This window comes from Cherax quadricarinatus, chromosome 1, assembly GCF_038502225.1.
Source record: "Cherax quadricarinatus isolate ZL_2023a chromosome 1, ASM3850222v1, whole genome shotgun sequence".
Taxonomy (NCBI): Eukaryota; Metazoa; Arthropoda; class Malacostraca; order Decapoda; family Parastacidae; genus Cherax; species Cherax quadricarinatus.
In genome coordinates this window covers 43,054,180-43,073,481 of record NC_091292.1, presented here as the reverse complement: position 1 = coordinate 43,073,481, position 19,302 = coordinate 43,054,180, and positions in this window count along the sequence as shown.

Genomic DNA, 19,302 nt, shown 5'->3' with positions numbered 1-19,302 from the left:
TACACCACAGCCCATGGGGCCCCACAAGGCTCTCCCTCCCCCAACCCCAATATCTTGCATGACCACAATGATAGAAAAAACTAAAGGTTGGTACACAAATGCGGATGAATAATGAATAAACATGAGGAGTGGAATGAAAGAATCAGTGAAAAATCCCCAGACATCATAGCAGTCACAGAAACAAAACTCGCTGAGATAATAACAGACACAATCTTCCCAACAGGATATCAGATCCTGAGGAAAGATAGAAGGAGTAGAGGGGGAGGAGGGGTTGCACTGCTCATAAAACACCAATGGGGATTTGAGGAAATGGAAGGCATGGACATGATTGGAGAAAGAGACTACATTGTAGGTACAATTCAGTCCGGAGAACATAAAGTAGTCATTGGAGTGATGTATAACCCACCACAGAACTGCAGGAGGCCAAGAGAGGAGTACGAAGAAAACAACAGGGTGATGGTGGACACACTGGCTGAGGTGGCAAGAAGAGCTCACTCGAGCAGAGCAAAGTTACTGGTAATGGGCGATTTCAACCACAGGGAGATCGACTGGGAAAACCTGGAGCCACATGGGGGTCCCGAAACATGGAGAGCAAAGATGATGGATGTGGTACTTGAAAACCTCATGCATCAACATGTCAGGGACACAACCAGAGAGAGAGGGGAGGATGAGCCAGCAAGACTGGATCTTGTGTTCACCCTGAGCAGTTCAGACATCGAGGACATCACTTACGAGAGGCCCCTTGGAGCTAGCGATCATGTGGTTCTGAGTTTTGACTATATAGTAGAGTTACAAGTGGAGAAGGTAACAGGAACTGAAGGGGACAGGCCAAACTATAAAAGGGGGGACTACACAGGTATGAGAAACTTCCTGCAGGAGGTTCAGTGGGACAGAGAAATGGTAGGAAAATCAGTAAACGAGATGATGGAATATGAGGCAACAAAGTGCAAGGAGGCAGAGGAAAGTTTTGTTCCCAAGGGAAACAGAAATAATAGGAAGACCAAGACGAGTCCTTGGTTTACCCGAAGGTGTAGGGAGGCAAAAGCTAAGTGCAACAGAGAATGGAAAAGGTACAGGAGGCATAGGACCCAGGAAAACAAGGAGATTAGTAGAAGAGCCAGAAACGAGTATGCGCAGATAAGGAGGGAGGCCCAGAGACAGTATGAAAACGACATAGCATCGAAAGTCAAATCTGACCCGAAACTGCTGTATAGCCACATTAGGAAGAAGACAACAGTCAAGGACCAGGTGATAAGGCTGAGGAAAGAAGGTGGGGAACTCACAAGAAACGATCAAGAGGTATGTGAGGAGCTCAACACGAGATTTAAGGAAGTATTTACAGTAGAGACAGGAAGGACTCTGGGGGGACAGACCAGATGGGGACACCAACAAGGAATACACCAACAAGTGTTGGACGACATACATACAGATGAGGAGGAGGTGAAGAAACTGCTAAGGGACATCGATACCTCAAAGGCAATGGGACCGGACAACATCTCTCCATGGGTCCTTAGAGAGGGAGCAGATATGTTGTGCGTACCACTTACCACAATCTTCAACACATCCCTGGAAACTGGGCAACTACCTGAGGTATGGAAGACAGCAAATGTAGTTCCCATTTTCAAAAAAGGAGACAGAAAAGAGGCACTAAACTATAGACCTGTGTCATTGACGTGTATAGTATGCAAAATTATGGAGAAGATTATCAGGAGGAGAGTGGTGGAGCACCTGGAACGGAACAGGAGTATAAATGCCAACCAGCACGGATTCACGGAAGGCAAATCCTGTGTCACAAACCTTCTGGAGTTTTATGATAAAATAACAGAAGTAAGACAAGAGAGAGAGGGGTGGGTTGATTGCATCTTCTTGGACTGCAAGAAGGCCTTTGACACAGTTCCTCACAAGAGATTAGTGCAGAAGCTAGAGCATCAGGCGCATATAACAGGAGGGCACTGCAATGGATCAGAGAATACCTGACAGGGAGGCAACAACGAGTCATGGTACGTAATGATGTATCACAGTGGGCACCTGTGACGAGCGGGGTCCCACAGGGGTCGGTCCTAGGACCAGTGCTATTTTTGGTATATGTGAACGACATGACGGAAGGGTTAGACTCAGAAGTGTCCCTGTTTGCAGATGATGTGAAGTTAATGAGGAGAATTAAATCTGATGAGGACCAGGCAGGACTTCAAAGAGACCTGGACAGACTGGACACCTGGTCCAGCAAATGGCTTCTCGAATTTAATCCTGCCAAATGCAAAGTCATGAAGATAGGGGAAGGGCACAGAAGACCACAGACAGAGTATAGGCTAGGTGGCCAAAGACTGCAAACCTCACTCAAGGAGAAAGATCTTGGGGTGAGTATAACACCGAGCATGTCTCCGGAAGCACACATCAATCAGATAACTGCTGCAGCATATGGGCGCCTGGCAAACCTGAGAACAGCATTCCGACACCTTAGTAAGGAATCATTCAAGACACTGTACACCGTGTATGTCAGGCCCATACTGGAGTATGCAGCACCTGTTTGGAACCCGCACTTGATAAAGCACGTCAAGAAACTAGAGAAAGTACAAAGGTTTGCAACAAGGTTAGTTCCAGAGCTAAGGGGAATGTCCTATGAAGAAAGATTAAGGGAAATCGGCCTGACGACACTGGAGGACAGGAGGGTCAGGGGAGACATGATAACGACATATAAAATACTGCGTGGAATAGACAAGGTGGACAAGGACAGGATGTTCCAGGGAGGGGACACAGAAACAAGAGGCCACAATTGGAAGTTGAAGACACAAATGAGTCAGAGAGATAGTAGGAAGTATTTCTTCAGTCATAGAGTTGTAAGGCAGTGGAATAGCCTAGAAAATGACGTAGTGGAGGCAGGAACCATACACAGTTTTAAGACGAGGTTTGATAAAGCTCATGGAGCGGGGAGAGAGAGGGTCTAGTAGCAACCGGTGAAGAGGCGGGGCCAGGAGCTAGGACTCGACCCCTGCAACCACAAATAGGTGAGTACAAATAGGTGAGTACACACACACACACACACACACGCACACACACACACACACACAGGAGCTGTGAATCGACCCCAGCAACCACAACTAGATGAGCACGCACGCACAGAGTCAGAATGTTTCAGATATGGGGCACAGCAACAAGGGGTCATAATTGGAAGTTAAAGACTCAGATGAGCAACAGGGATATATATATATATATATATATATATATATATATATATATATATATATATATATATATATATATATATATATATATATATACATATATATATATATATATATATATATATATATATATATATATATATATATATATATATATATATATATATATATATATATATATATATATATATATATATATATATATATATATATATATATATATATATATATATATATATATATATATATATATATATATATATATATATATATATATGCAGAGTAACCACTATGAAAGAATAGAAAAACTCCAAGCGTTTTCGTGACTTCTCACATTATCATGGAACTATAAAAACAAAACATCAGCATGAAGGCATATAAGGGCAAGACTACACTTCACAGTCACGTCACAACTCCCGACTCTGTGAAACACAACTGATACTCTACCCAAGTATCATTAAATTCTCCGCAAATTTTATTAATTATAAATGAATCTAATTTATATAAACCAAAGGAAATATTCATATTATTTTCAAAACTGCTTTTTATGAAACAAGATTCAATTATATTTCTGTCGACCATGGACTTGCTTGATACAACTTTCTCAACTTCTTGAAAATCAATTGGATGGTTAAAATCTCTCAAGTGAATAAAGAGAGCATTAGAATCTTGTCCAGTTCTAATGCCTTATTTATGGTATTGAATCTTAGTTCAAATTTGACCGTAATAAACTTTATCGCAAATTTTACAAGGAATCTTATAGACACATCCGTCAGCATTTCGGGGGGAATTTTTTATCAAAAGTTATATTTACTGTATGAAGATTTTTAAATACAACTTTGATATTAAAAGTCTTAAAAAGAGAAGGCATATCAACCAAGTTTTCATGGTAAGAGAGAACCAACATATTTTTAGTTGAATAAGGTTGGTTGTCCCTTTTTGAACTGTGAAAAGTATTTCTGGGAATTTTGAAAGATTTATCAGCTATGTTTCTTGGGAATTTTAGATCATTAGCTATTCATAAATTTTTGAGATTTCTTCATCTATGAATCCTGAACTACAAATATGCAAAGCTCTCAAAAACATTGATTAGAAAACCAACAGTTTAACTCTGTCTTGATATGAAGGATATTAGTGTACAAAGGAACAGTTATTTTTTTCTGTAAATTTTAAATTTATAATCATTGTTTCCCTTAATAATTAAAACATCTAGGAAAGACAATGAGACATTTTCTTCTACCTCAATAGTAAAATTTATAGAATGAGCTAAACCATTTAATTTAACGAGGAAATGGTTTATATCTATATTTTTATGTGTAAGATACAAAATATCATCAACATATCTATACCACTTAACTCTATTAGGAAGGATTGTATTAAGCAATCTTGTCTCAAAAAATTCCATGTATAAATTACTAAAAACAGTTGAGAGAGGATTTCCCATTGCCATACCACACTTCTCAGTGTAAAACTCGTTCAGTTTTGATAGATATGCATTTTTCATTGGTAATGATGCAGAGGTAAAGGAAGCTGGGCTTAAGATATATGCGATTATTACTATCTTGGGTAGTACTGCGACTGAATCACATCTTGTTAGTACTACCCAGCTGTCTAGGTTATACAGCGACTTGGACATGCAAGAAAATCATGTTTTATTCAAAGAAAACTGCTCTAATTAGTATAACTTACTAGGTGTCTAATTCCCTAATTTTCCAAGGGGTCTACTGGTAAGCCATCGGAAGGCTTCGGTCAGATGGCCATAAGCTTCTGGGGCGGGTCATGATATGTCTAAGACCTGCGTTAGGAAACACTTGTTCTGTTTCCTGATATATATTACTTGGCTCTAATTTTATGGAAGAAGAACCCAGCAGCATCAGCATCGTGGCAGCATCGTGGCAGCATCGTGGCAGCATCGTGGCAGCATAGTGGCAGCATCGTGGCAGCATCGTGGCAGCATCGTGGCAGCATAGTGGCAGCATCGTGGCAGCATCGTGGCAGCATCGTGGCAGCATCGTGGCAGCATCGTGGCAGCATCGTGGCAGCATCGTGGCAGCATCGTGGCAGCATCGTGGCAGCATCGTGGCAGCATCGTGGCAGCATCGTGGCAGCATCGTGGCAGCATCGTGGCAGCATCGTGGCAGCATCGTGGCAGCATCGTGGCAGCATAGTGGCAGCATCGTGGCAGCATCGTGGCAGCATCGTGGCAGCATCGTGGCAGCATCGTGGCAGCATCGTGGCAGCATCGTGGCAGCATAGTGGCAGCATCGTGGCAGCATCGTGGCAGCATCGTGGCAGCATCGTGGCAGCATCGTGGCAGCATCGTGGCAGCATCGTGGCAGCATCGTGGCAGCATCCTGGCAGCATCGTGGCAGCATCCTGGCAGCATCCTTGCAGCATCCTGGCAGCATCGTGGCAGCATCCTGGCAGCATCCTTGCAGCATCCTGGCAAGGTTGAGGAGATGATAAACATCGCTCCAACAACACATCATAACGTTACAGTGATGTTCCATTTTTCTCGTAATAAAATATGCTTTCCAGGTTTACGTGATGAAAAATGTTGAACAGTTATCATAGTCTTTTTTTAACCAAGGATTTTTTTTTCCAGAGAAAATGTTGCAAAAAATTCCATGTTATAGTATATTCAAATGTAATATAACTCACTCAGCATAGTTTACCTTCCATTCTGGAGCTAAATGAATGTAATTACATTATAATAGACTTTTAGGTCCGATATAATATAGAAGATTTTCCCTGAACACCGCCGCTAGTCTGCACCTCTTACCTCCCCTCCTAACCTTCCAACCTCCAGCCCTCCATCCCTCTCTCCTTCACTTCCTCCCTAAAACTAGCACACCCTTTCCCTTTCTCTCTCTTCTCTTCTCTCTCTCTCTCTCTCTCTCTCTCTCTCTCTCTCTCTTTCTGTCCCTAAGGGTTTAGCAGGAGTTACAAAAAAAGTTTGTGTGCATGTATGTATATATATATATATATATATATATATATATATATATATATATATATATATATATATATATATATATATATATATATATATATATATATATTATTTATAATGTAGTAGTAGCTTGTGGAGGCTACTACACCAAACGGGGAGTAGAATGAAATTAGCTCAGAGGCACCCACACCACCGTATGTCCTCGGATCACGGTAAAACACCTAGCTGTGCTGGGTGCGTGATTCTTGTAGGATTGAGTGGTCCAGTGGGTTAGAGCGTCATGTGATTTTCGCTTACTATGAGGTGAGCCAAACGACATGGGTTCGAGTCATTGGCTAGTCACAGTGTTATAATTGATTAAATACCACTCGTTCATGGTTACAATAATAAATAGACAGTACTGAATTTGTCAATGGAAGATCAGCAATGGGATCAGGCAACTCTTCGAGCGCGACTAGAGGAGATTGTCCCCGAATGCTTGAAAGGTGAGGTCGGAGCTCAAGGTTCCAGGTTCATTGAAGCAGCCATGTTGTGGGACACCCTTACAGACCCCTCAAGCAGACTAGTTCCTCCCAAAGAGCACAATCAGTCCCACTGGGACAAACCGATAATGGAAAAAACTGCCAACACAATGCTCACCAATGCTTCAGGAAAGGACAAAGCTCGTCTCCTAGCGATGAAGGCACTGCATTCAGGAGACCTTCTTTTAGCTCTTCCCATTTCCTCCCTGGGCACTCGATTCGACCCACAGGCCTCTCGCATTGGTGTTGATCTTCGCCTAGTCACCCCCATAATCACGGAATATAAGTGTATTCGGTTGATCAATTCGGACTTCATGGTCTCATGTGTCATACATCAGAAGGGAAGTGTACTAGACATGAGGAGGTTAACGACATCATAAAGAGAAGTCTCTCCACAACCCATTGCCCAGCTGAACGGGAACCCCAAGTGCAGAGGACTGACGGAAGTCAAAGGCATCCTGATGGAGTCACTATGCTACCCTGGAAGGATGGTAAGCAGATTTCCTGGAATTACACCTTTGCCGCCACTTTGGCTGGCACCTACTTGCCATACTCTGAAGCTGAAGGGGCTGAAGTCGCCAGCTACTGGGAAGCCCAGAAGATTCGCAAATGTGAAGGTCTGCCACCTTGCTTTTACTTCATCCCAGGAGGGTCAGAGACACTTGGACCATGGAGGAATGGTGCTCTAAAGTTCCTCAAAGAGCTGGGTGAAAAGCTCGTCACAGAAACTATGAATCACAGAGCAGCCAGCTTCCTCTTTCAGAGACTCAGTGTTGCTATCCAAAGAGAAAATGACTGCAGCATTCTGGACACGCGGCCCACCGAAGGGGAACTGGAAAAAGTATTTGAGATGAAGGCTATGAAAAACAGTACAGAATGGGTCACATAACCAGAGACCAAACAAAACGTTACTCGTCAATCCTAACCAGCCTGATAAGAAGGGCAAAAAAATTGAATTATGAGAACAGATTATCCAGCTTACGAGGTGATATAAAAAAGACCTTGAAAACCCTATCAGAAATTCTAGGAACAAAAAAAATATCACGAAATAGCGAAATAAAATTAGCAAAATCAGATGAACCCGAACTTCCACCAACAGAAACAGCAAACAGACTCAATGATTTCTTCTCCACTATAGGACAAAACCTTGCCAATAAAATCCCAAGCTCAGTTAGCCCACCAAATGACTACCTCACTGGCAACTACCCGAACACACTGTTCCTAGCTCCGACTAACCCATACGAAGTCTCCCTTATTATCAACACACTAAAAAACAAGGCAGGAGATTTAAATACCTTACCACCCTTTATATACAAAAAAAGTGTCACAAGTGCTATCACCAATCATTGCAACACTATAACAAATCCATTGAATCCTATACCTTCCCTACAGTGATAAATTAGACACATGTGCAACTCTTGGGTATCTTTATTAAGGAAACGTTTCGCTACACAGTGGCTTCATCAGTCCATACACTGGAGAAGCTTGAAGAATAGGAGGAGAATAAGAAGAACATAAGAACGAAGGAACACTGCAGAAGGCCTACTGGCCCATGCGAGGCAGGTCCAAGTCCCTACCGGCTTAAGCCAATGCACCCAACCTAGTCAGGTCAGGTCACATTGAGTTAAGGGAGGAACACGGCAACCGACCTGTTAGCACAAGCTATCAGGTCTAACTCACACCCACCCACATCTACTCATGTATTTATCCAACCTATTTTTAAAGCTACACAACGTTCTGGCCTCTATAACGGTACTTGGGAGTTTGTTCCACTCATCCACAACTCTATTACCAAACCAGTACTTTCCTATATCCCTCCTGAATCTGAATTTTTCCAACTTAAAACCATTGCTGCGAGTCCTGTCTAGGCTAGATATTTTCAGCACACTATTTACATCCCCTTTATTTATTCCTGTCTTCCACTTATAAACCTCAATCATATCCCCCCTGATTCTACGTCTTTCTAGAGAGTGCAGTTTCAGGGCCCTTAGTCTATCCTCATAGGGAAGGTTTCTGATACATGGGATCATCTTTGTCATCCTCCTTTGTACATTTTCCAGAGAATTTATATCCATTCTGTAATACGGTGACCAAAACTGTGCAGCATAATCTAAATGAGGCCTAACCAAGGATGTATAGAGTTGAAGAACAACCTGAGGACTCCTATTATTTATGCTTCTTGATATGAAGCCAAGGATTCTATTAGCTTTATTGCGAACACTTATGCACTGTTGTCTTGGTTTCAGATTACTGCTAACCAGAACTCCTAAATCTTTTTCGCAATCCGTAATATTAAGATCTACATTATTTAGTTTATATGTGGCATGGTTATTGTCCTGTCCAACATTTAGAACTTTGCATTTGTCTATATTAAACTGCATCTGCCACTTCTCCGACCACTGCATCAGTCTATTCAAATCTTCCTGGAGTGCTCGAATGTCCTCGTCAGAATGAATTCGACGGCCTATTTTGGTGTCATCGGCAAACTTGCCGATGTCGCTCTTTATGCCCTCATCTATGTCGTTTATGTAGATTGTGAACAGCAGGGGGCCCAACACTGACCCCTGTGGAACACCGCTAGTGACGCTTCCCCACTCTGATTTCTCCCCATTTATGCAAACTCTCTGCTGCCTATTTGTCAACCATGCCTCTATCCAGGAAAAAATTTCTCCTCCTATTCCATGTGCTTTAATTTTCCTCAATAGTCTCTGATGTGGGACCCTGTCAAAAGCCTTACTGAAGTCCATATACACAATATCATATTCATTACCATGATCTACCTCCTCAAATACCTTAGTGAAAAAAGTTAATAAATTCGTAAGGCAGGAACGCCCCTTTGTAAAACCATGCTGAGATTCGTTGATTAATTTATGCTTTTCAAGGTGGCTACGAACTGCCTCGGCAATTATTGATTCCATAAATTTTCCCACTATGGAGGTTAGGCTTATTGGTCTATAGTTCGAAGCTAAGGACCTGTCACCTGTTTTGAAAATAGGTATCACATTTGCCATTTTCCACTTATCTGGCACCATGCCAGTTTGTAGTGATATGTTGAAAAGATTAGCCAAAGGTGTGCTAAGCTCCTCTTTACATTCCTTTAGAACCCTTGCATACAGTTCATCAGGGCCTGGGGATTTGTTAGGTTTTAATTTATCTATTTGCCTAAGGACCATGTCACTTGTGACCCTAATCGTGCACAGTTTATTATCGTCCTGTTCTACATAATTTATCATTACTGGAATATCGCTGGTATCCTCCTGTGTAAAAACTGAGAGGAAGTATGTGTTAAAAATTCTACACATTTCCTTATCACTGTCAGTGAGCTGACCCGAGGAACTTTTGAGTGGGCCTATCTTGTCCCTGATCTTACTTCTGTATACCTGAAAGAATCCTTTTGGGTTAGTCTTCGATTCTCTTGCAACTTTAACCTCATAATCTCTTTTTGCTTTTCTAATTCCCTTTTTTATTTCTCTCTTTAACTGAATATATCGATTTCTTAATTGCCCCTCTCCTCTTTTGATTTGCCTATATATGCCTCTCTTTTGACCAATCAGATATTTTAATCTATTGTTCATCCATTTAGGATCATTTTTGTTTGATCTGATTTCCCTATTTGGAACATAATTTGACTGAGCAGCTAGAACTATGCCCTGGAAAGCATCATATCGGCAACCATCACCACCTACCTGACCCCTAGTCAGGTCATTCCAGTTCAGCCCACCTAAGTAATTTTTCAGTCCTATGAAATCAGCCAAGCGAAAGTCAGGGACGGAGACTTGATTGCCATTATTAGGGGAATTCCATGATATGTTAAAACTGAGTGATTTGTGATCACTCTCCCCAAGCTCATCATTAACCTCAAGATTATTAATTAGTGTTTCCCTACTGGCAAGAACCAAGTCAAGGAGGTTATTTCCCCTAGTTGGCTCTGTCACAAACTGTTTTAAAAAACAATCCTGGATCGTATCAAGAAAGTCACCCGACTCTAAATTTCCTGTCAAATTGCTCCAGTCAATCTGTCTATAGTTGAAATCTCCCATTAGCACAACATTTTCGTATGTAGATGCCTTACGAATTTCGTCCCATAGAAGTTTACTGCACTCCCTATCAAGATTTGGGGCCCTGTAAATCACACCCAAAATTAGTTTTTCTCGGCCCTCGAGAAGCTGTAACCAAACAGATTCAGTGGCTGACGCTTCTAATTTAATATCTTGTCTAACACAACAATTTAAATTGTCTCTGACATACATCGCTACTCCACCACCTTTCCTGTTGACCCTGTCAGTGTGGAATAATTTATAGCCTTGTATGTGACATTCAGAGGGCATCTCTCTATCTTTCAGATTGAGCCAGGTCTCTGTTATAGCAATAATATCTATGTTTCCTGCACTTGCAATTAATCTTAGCTCATCTATCTTATTTCTAACACTCCTGCTATTAGTATAGTAAACCTTAAGGGAGCTAGTCCCTTGCTGCCCTCTGCTGTCCCCCTTTGTTTGCTGACCTGTTCTATTGTCTTTATTTATAACTTCATGCTGAATGCCTTTTATACATTTAATGTTTCCAACCCTAGTGTTGCAACCTGCTTGTTTCCCACACACACCCATACCTCTATCTTCCATCAGTTTAAAATCATAGGCATTTCACCAATGGCCTTCTCAATCGAGTCTGCAAGTGCTACCACCCCTGCCCCAGAGAGATGAACCCCATCCCTTGCATACATATCATGTTTGCCATAAAAGTTGTTCCAGTTGTCAATGAATGGGATTGCAAGCTCCTTGCAGTATCTGTCTAGCCAGCAATTTACACCAATTGCCCTAGACAACCATTCATTTCCTACTCCCCTTCTAGGCAAGATGCTACATATGATTGGGATCCCTCCCTTAGACTTAATGAAATCTATAGCTGACCTGTACTTATCTAGCAGCTCTTCTCTCCTACCCTTCCCAATATCATTTCCACCAGCACTGAGACAGATAATGGGCTTGTTCCCATTACCTGACATGATATTATCCAGTCTGTTGACAATGTCCCCAACACCAGCTCCAGGGAAGCACACTCTATCTCTCATCTTCTTATTCCTATTACAAAAAGCACGGTCAACATATCTTACCTGAGAGTCACCAACCACAAGAATGCGCTTACCTTCATTAGCAGGGGCAGTAGTACCCTTACCTTCACTGGCCACTGAAGTACATTCATCCTGGAGAACAGAGAAGCGATTTCCTACCTTCAGATCTTCACTCTTCATGAAGTAATCAGTCCCTCAACCTTGAGTCGATGTGGTCAGTCCATCAATCTTGAATAGAATACGGCATATGAGCGGAGAAGGAGCTTATAAACCGTAGGCAGGAGAGGTGCAGCAGTCGTAGGTGGTGTCACATTTGCCCAGTGTGGAAGTAGGTCGTGCCCAAGGGTTAGGCAAGCGAAGAATTCCCAAGTATTAAGATCCCAAGAAGTTGCAGTGTCTGACAGGATTGTAGATGAATGGTTCACAGAACCGACATGTTGATAAATTAGACACATGTACAACTCTTGGGTATCTTTATTTTATCTGTAAATATAAAAGAAACGCTACCTGTTTATAAATTCAAGTCTCTTCTCAAAGATCACTTACTCACCCAAAACCAAATAAATACTGAATAACTGAACCTTATAAATTGTATATCTTAAATGTTTCTCACAATTATATCACATAAATGTTAAGCCTAAGACCCAATCTAACTTTGTTATTTTTTAAATACACTACCTAACAGAATACTCCATTCTACTGAATGTACAGCAATGCATGCAACCATATGACCTGTCTTTGTAATACTCGTTTGTGCTTTATTGTTATCTGTTTACAATAATGTTTTATCACTGATTACATCATTGCTTAGTTAATATTAAGTTAATTTTAAACCAGCCCGTAATGCTATGCATACAAGTGGCTTTGGCATGCTGCTCTTACCTGTATTTTTTTGTACCTCTGTATGTTCAAATTATTAAATAAATAAATAAATAAATAAATATGTTGTTCTATTCTCCTTCATATTTTTGTCAGTGTATTTCGTCTTTAAATAAAGTCCACATATAATATAGAATATAGGGGAAGTAAAAGAAAACATAGAAACAGCTACAGGGAGAACCTCGAGGTTGCCCTGAAGTAAGTTTGTTTTTTCTCTGAATATGAGGGTCCCCAGTCCAGTTCCAGAGGTGGTACCTCCCTAATTATATTGCATGTATATATGTATATATATACATATATATATATATATTTATATAAATATTTATGTACATATATATATATATATATATATATATATTTATATATATTTATATATATTTATATGTATATATATATATATATATATATATATATTTATATATATATATACATATTTATATATATATTTATATGTATATATATATATATATATATTATATATATATATATATATATATATATCGTGCAAGTGAAAATTTGTGTATGCAGTAATTTCTCAAAAATCATTTTGAACCTAATGAAAAAGAAATATTTCATTGTGTTTGTTTTTTATTAAATTATTATAAACTTTTGTAAAATATATTTAGTTGCATTAGGCTAATTTAAATTGCGTTTGTTATACTAAGGTTAGGTAAGTGTCCTAAGGTTCTTTTGGTACAAAAACAATAATTTTTTGTATTAGCATAAATTAAAAAAATATATCTTTAAATGTAAGAGATTATACATATGTATTTATTGATTGATTATTGTTATTTCATGAATAGCTATGGCTGGCTACCTGGATTTAATTACTTAATCAGGAAATTGTGTAAAACATTCTATTACTGGAAAAAGGAAGTCATTACAAAATATACAACACTAGCATCCAACCCACAAGTCATAAACTGTACTTAAAAACCTATGAATATTCCACAGTTTGCTTCAAGACTGCTACAAAAGCTGATGTTATAGTATGAGGAAAGGCTGATGATACTAAGCATAAACTGACATAACAAAGGTAGAGAAATAATCAGATTTGACAGACTGAAGACAGACAGACTTTATGTGTAGTAACAGACACATCAGCGAGAAGGCACGGAAAGAAGAAAAAGAAAGTCTTAGGTGCAGGATGATGTGCTGGAGGCCAGGGCGACACACTGCTTTATGAGTATCTATGATAGGAACAAAGAGGTCAAAAACTATATTAGGAAACAGCGCCAGGAGCAGAGACTTAGCTAAAGCAACTCTCCTTAGACACACACACACACACACACACACACACACACACACACACACACACACACACACACGTCTCCGGAAGCACACATCAACCAGATAACTGCTGCAGCATATGGGCGCCTGGCAAACCTGAGAATAGCGTTCCGATACCTTTAGTAAGGAATCGTTCAAGACACTGTACACCGTGTACGTCAGGCCCATACTGGAATATGCAGCGCCTGCGTGGAACCCACACTTGATCAAGCACGTCAGAAAATTAGAAAAAGTGCATAGGTTTGCGACAAGGGTAGCTCCATAGCTAAGGGGAATGTCCTACTAAGAAAGGTTAAGGGAAATCGGCCTGACGACACTGGAGGACAGGAGAGATAGGGAAGGGGCATGATAACGACATACAAAATAATGAAAAGAATTGACAAGGTGGACAGAGACAGAATGTTCCAGAGATGGGACACAGCAACAAGGGGACACAGTTGGAAATTGAAGACACAGATGAATCACAGGGATATTAGGAAGTATTTCTTCAGTCACAGAGTAGTCAGAAAGTGGAATAGTTTGGGAAGCGATGTAGAGGAGGCAGGATCCATACATAGCTCTAAGCAGAGTTATGATGCCAGGAGCTGTGACTCGACCCCTGAAACCACAACTAGATGAGTACACACACACACACACACACACACAGAGGCAGGGATAAAGAGAAAGGTAATAAAATGGATCGCAGAATAATTGAGGGGAAGAAGACGTAGGATGATGGTGAGGGAGGATAAACAAGTATAAGGAAGGACAAGAGTGACTAGCAGCCTCATAAACAATATGATAAGAGAGATAGATTTACTAATTTTAAAGTAATGGGGAGAATAAAAACTGGAAAAGACACGGAAAGTCTGCAGCAAGCTTTGGACAGACTTCAGGGATCATAACACAAATAGCTACTGGAATTCCACCTCAGCCAGTGCATGGTTACCAACTGCGAGGAGGATAAAAGAAAACCGTCGACAGAGAAAATAAACTGAGTACAAAGTGGCCACAGTCCTGGAGCAAGCGGAAGCAGTTTGGGAATATTGCAAATCAACAAATGTCGGCGGCATTTATACACCGAGGATACGTGAAAAAGATTTTCATTAAACTCAGTAAAAGTCTTTAAGGACCATGAAGATAATATATGTCAGACTTATCTGGGAGAAGTGCAGCCACTGCCTGGAGCTGACTCCTGCATAAAGTTATAACGAAACTAGGAACAGTCTTAAGAACAGCGAGAAGATTGGACGCAAAGATGAGAAAACTGACCTGAAGGAGAAAATTATTGTTTTATTAATGCGAAGCACAAAGTAGGGATGAAGGTCTGATTACTCGTCCTCTGAGATCAACAAAGTGTCGCTTTTCTGTCTGCTGTGCTTCTCTTATGGGCTGAGGAAAAATTATCTTGCCAAATATCTTAAAGAAAAGATGACCTTAGAGAGACTAATAACCTAAAAAATAGATAGTGGCGCTGATAGAGCAGATAGGGACCGAATATCCTTATCTCTTCTATCATCCAGTAGTTCCAGGGAGCACAAGTGGATGTTTCAATGTCAAAAAGTGAAAATAAATATAAGTGCCTTTACAGACTCAAGGGGAAGCTAGCGCGTGGCGAGCTCAAGTATACCAAAAAATCGAAAAAAAAAATTAGTTAATCTTACGAAAAATAGTTAAAAAAACATTTTGGTGTATGTCTCTGTATGTACGATAATTCTATGAGTAGTTATCGTAATTATAATAAATGAAGTAATTGCGTCATTAGTTTGACACTTGACGCGCACCATAACAATAGTATACTTGATTTCATTATTAGTATTTTTTTCGTAATTTTTTTTCTTACGATTTGGTGCTAGAATCTTCGAAATATTAATTGATATCTCTCAGGGTGGCTGTAGGAAGAGCTACTCTCCTTCACCAAGTCAATGCTGACCAAAAGTCAGAAGGAAGAAGGGGTGTACTGCTCTGAGTGCCTGACCCTTGGGACGCGTAATCTGACCCTCCATTCTTTGCATTTTTACACACAATGCCTTACAAGAAAAGATCATTCTCTCGCAAGATATCCTTGAAGAGAAGAAAGCGCTTAGAAGCAATGCGTAGAGCTAGAGAAGCGAAGAGGGAAGCAGCGAGAGAGGTGACTGAAGCACGTGACGCCACCATCACCACCACACTCCTCTCAAGACCAAGCTTCGTTCACTGCTCATGAACTAATGGATATTTCAGACATAGAATCATTTGGACAACTAAGAAGGAGAAAACGTAAGAGAACCAGTGTGGCCAGCCCCTCCTTGGTCACTCCAGATGTGGCTGGCCCATCCTTGGCTACTCCAGACGTTGCCGAGCTAGAGGATCGAAAAACGTGTAGACGACTCATCTGTGACCATCCCCTCCTTGGCCACCCCAGATGTGGCCAGCCCTTCCTTGCCACTCTAGATGTGGCCACCCTAGATGTTGACATGTCAGCTGATGCCTCCTCAGCTGACGCGAGCTCAGCTGACGCCAGCTCATCTGACGCCAGCTCAGCTGTCACCAGCTCAGCTGTCGCTGTCACATCTACAAGTGATAAGAGACTGACATTGATATATCTCGTGTCGAAAGTGTTAGTGTTCCGAATATTTCCATTGCCAAAAAGCGAATATCCCTTTTTCAGAAAGTAAATCCTGAAGTTACTGAAAAGTATATGGTGTTTATGGAAAATGCTAATTTTGATTTTATTCTGTCATTTATAATAATAATAATAATAATTCAGTAATGAACTTGTTTTTACATTCGATCATCACCACCTAGAGACAATTGTTAGTACATACTGTCCTGATTGTAAAAATCAGGTGTTTGTGATGAAACCAAGTGTGTGCAAGGAACTGAATGTTGTAACCGGAAGGATGGTATATGCAGAAATGAGTACAGGTGGTGGATATTCATCCTTTAGTCGTAGAACTGCATTGTGTAATTTGCCTTCTCTAACTTTTAAAACATTTAATAAATATACGACATTCATCACAAATTCATCCATTGAGTCATGCAAGCAGATAATTGCAGAAACAAGAGAGGTAATTGTTAGGGAATATGGTAAACTAGACATTGTGCCAGACCAAACTGGAGTACTTGACACTGATGTCACATATGATGGAACATGGCATAAAAGGGGCCATCATTCGAATATTGGCATTGGTATTACAATTGATGCTGTGACAAAACTTGTAATTGATTATCAAATAATGTGTAAGTTCTGTTTCATGTGTGTGTTCCTCGAGTATCGTTTGAAAAACAAGAAAATTTCTAAAAAAGAATATGAACAATTGACTGAAAATCATAAAAGTATATGCTGCAAGAACTTTACAGGTTCTTCTGGAAGGATGGAAGCGGAAGCAGCAATAGTGATGTGGCAGAGATCACTAGAAAATAAATTGAGGTAAATTGTGTGTGATGGTGACAGCAGTACCTACAAAGGACTTGTTGAGCTCAGTAATGGTGCAGGTCCCTATCAAGGTGTACAAGTTGTAAAAGAGGAATGCATAAACCATTACTCTAAACGACTAAAGAACAGACTAACAAATTTAGTGAAGTCCCACTACATTAAAAAAGAATTGAAAACAGGAAAGAAGAGACAGCAGTTTAGTTTGACGAAGAAGGGCATGCTAACAGATTTTATCATCGACAAACTGGCAAGTTATTTTCAGAAGAACCTGCTAGACCATGTCGACACTGATGTTGTAAGGATGAGGAATGGCATCCTTGCAAACTTTTTCCATTGTTCATCCAGTGATAAAAAACCACAACATCATCTTTGCCCAACTGGTCCTGATTCATGGTGCTTTTACCAGAAGGCAGTAGCAGCTAACATGACACCACCATCTCACAGCACCATGAAAGTGCAGATCCAGCTAGAACCTGCATACTTCAAGGAGGTTCATGATATTTGCAAAGAACTAACTACAGATATGATGAAACGTTGTCAGAAAGGCAGAACACAGAATCCTAATGAAAGTCTCCATCAACGAATATGGTCCTACTGCAACAAGGCACTGTATCGAAACAAGTGGCAGGTTGATTTCTCAGCCAGCCAAGCCATAGCTGAGTATAATGCTGGATACGAGAGAACTTGTCTCGATATATCACTTGGCTTTGGACGTTCATTGGTTACCCAAAGGAGGCTTCAAGCTATGGACAAGAAGATGCAGAAAATAAAGCCCCCAAAATGCAAGAAGAGGAGACTGGCGATGGATACTTCCTATGAACCTGGAGGACATTAGATAATCATCGATGTCCTTACCAACACCTAGTCAAAGGTACGTAATTCATGTGATTTTTTTTTGTATATTTGTATGTATATAAATATGACATACTTGTAATTACATGTATCTGTGTATATAATCACTGGCAATACGATTTTGAGCATGTATTTCCTTCTTTTCAGGTTGACATGCATGGACCATTGTGATTGGCCGATCTCCCAGGAACTTCAGGATGGAGGGATCTGCATGGAACTTCATGGATATACTCTATACGCTTATTTCTACTATCAATAAACATACAAGGCACCATGAGTATTTTTACCCACCATATAGTAAGCCTCAATATATTTTTTTCATTTATCTCAGAAGTGCATTATTTTCATATATCTAGAATTTCCTCAGTTATTTATGAACCGATCTTCATCATTTTCACACTGCTTATTCAGAGGACATTGTTCTAAAAACTGATGATTCGTTTTGGGTAATCATCCCTTCCATTTTGGCATACCATGGGTATGAAATGCAAGAATGGTGTAAAATATGTCAAGACATAATTATTTTTTTATTTGTTACTACTAAGTGTAATAATACATAAAGAAATTCACCAAAAAATAAATATGGCATTGCTTTAACATTGTAGGATATCAACAACAACTTCGACATTGCCATTACTACAGTAAGTTGCCATAAATGTTGCCATGTCCAAATGTTAACATTTTTTTATCATTATTTATTGGACGATCTTGATGCAACTTATACTCCATAAACTATGACATGCCTAGAGTCTATGGTAAAAATTTTAGTGAAATCGCATGAAGGGAACAAAAGTTATACAGATAGAGTTGAACTTCACCTCAAGGTGCTGAGAAAGTTGAATGACCTGGATAAGGCGAATGGTGATAGCAAATACTATACTACGACACCTGTGAGTTACGACACCTGTGAGCCATGACACCTGTAAGCCATGACACCTATGAGCCACGACACATGTGAGCCATGACACATGTGAGCCATGACACCTGTGAGCTACGACACCTGTGAGCTACGACACCTGTGAGCCATGACACCTGTGAGCCACACCTATGAGCCACGACACCTGTGTGCCATGACACCTGTGAGCTACGACACCTATGAGCTACGAAACATGTGAGCCACGACACCTGTGAACTACGACACCTGTGAGCTACGACAC